Source organism: Pristiophorus japonicus, unplaced genomic scaffold (assembly GCF_044704955.1).
Source record: "Pristiophorus japonicus isolate sPriJap1 unplaced genomic scaffold, sPriJap1.hap1 HAP1_SCAFFOLD_219, whole genome shotgun sequence".
Classification (NCBI taxonomy): Eukaryota; Metazoa; Chordata; class Chondrichthyes; family Pristiophoridae; genus Pristiophorus; species Pristiophorus japonicus.
Window position 1 is genome coordinate 458,778 of NW_027251897.1, and position 1,766 is coordinate 460,543.

Below are 1,766 nucleotides of genomic sequence, written 5' to 3' on the forward strand. Positions count from 1 at the left end.
TGACGCAATTACATGCTGCAAGACATCCCAAACCAGGGTGTCAGTCAGTTAAAGCTTCAGATTGCTCTGACCGGGATGGAACTTGTCCACTCTCAGTTGTACTTTTCCCAAGTAAAGGGTGGGACATTCATTGTGGATGCATGGAAGTAGTCTGGTCCCGCACACTGCAGACACTTCCATGTCACCACCAACCAGCTCTCCCACAACCGGTGTGATCTACCTTCCAGCCTTCCAGTGCCTTGTCTGTGACGAAGTATTCTGATTGTCCCGAAGCCGGTATTCGGTTTTAATTCCTTTTCAGCTCCTGAATGTGGATATTGCCGTGATTAAACGCGACTTCAACTGTAATATCCCCTGAGCCTCCCATTACTAACTGAAGATCCCTTTAATCACGACAACTAAGAGAATGCTCACCCCTCGAACTGATGTGTGGGAAACACTTCTTCCAACAACTCAGCCAATTTTCTGCTTCACGTCGGGGTCTTCGAATAAGCGAACGAACTTTTGAAAATCACGTCGGGGTCACCAAAATATTGTAAACATCTGTCTTGCTCTTTTCGCTTCGTTGCTTTTAACGTCGAATTTCCCGCACACACTCCGTTGTAGTAAAGGCAGGATCGGGTCTTTTAGTTAAACATTCATACTAAACAAACCAAGTATGAAAGTTACTGAGAACACTTCACAAAGGCAGCTTGCTTCGATTTCCGTGGCTGCTTGAGACACACACCTTCCAAATGTCCAGTGTCTCTGGTGTCTGTGTCTCTGCAGTCCATAAATGTCTCATTTTTATACTGAAAAAGCCTTTGAACTCTTATTCTTTGCATTTTGACAATCCAGACGAATTGCTTTCTGAATCGTATAACAGACATATTTAATATTGCTTGTTTCACCTACAGATCTCATTATATAGTAACAAGTTTAAACTCAAATACAGAACATACAGACATCGTCAAATCGTTTAGTCCTGAATTTCCATTATTCCCACCGCAACAAGGTACTCAAATATATAACATCCAGACAATGACCAGTTACTCATCTCACTGGCTGAAGGCACCACATTGTCGAACAGTCTCTTTTCCATCCAAACTTCAATCTTCCTGTTTTTTAATCCAAGCTTCAGACTGCGTGCTGAATCAAAGAGTTCAGCAATGCGGGACTGTGCTCCCACAGAGAACACGATTTGACAACGAGACTTGTCGATCAAGCATCAATGATAAAGGCAATAAAATTGCCCACCAGCACCAGGTATCTTTGACTTGTTTGTCCCAAATTTTCAGCAGCTGGGACAACCAAGAATTGAAGTTCCACTGAGATTTGAACTCAGATTGCTGGAATCAAAGTCCAGAGTGCTCACCATTACACCATGGAACCAAACACACCAAAATATTTGAAAACATTCTCAAAAACAACAAAATCATTGCCACCATTACACTTTGGCTCGGCCTTTTCTCATGTCTCGCATCAGTTTCCCTTCTTTACGCTCTGCTAATTATCGGCGCAGAGCAATTCACATAGATGCCGTCGAGGCTATGGTTTCTCAAGTAGTTGTTTCTGCTTCACACTGTTCATCACAGCTTGTACTTCAGTCTTGCCAGGTAAAAAATGCATTGGCATTGCAATGCATTAATGTAAAATGCTTGGCATGAAAAGAAAACGTTTTGTCGAGTGCGAAGGTTCACTAGCCTGATTCCCAGGATGGAAGGACCGACATATGAGGAGAGACTGGATCGACTGTGCCTTTATTCACTGGCGTTTAGAAAGATGAG

The 1,766-nt window shown here is 42.9% G+C and overlaps 1 non-coding gene across 1 annotated transcript; it reads right to left on the minus strand.

Moving 5' to 3' along the window:
- Window positions 1–1,299: 1,299 nt before the first annotated feature.
- trnaq-uug (transfer RNA glutamine (anticodon UUG)) lies at window positions 1,300–1,371 on the minus strand. Its single transcript has one exon. It is a non-coding gene; the product is annotated as a tRNA-Gln (tRNA).
- Window positions 1,372–1,766: the final 395 nt, after the last annotated feature.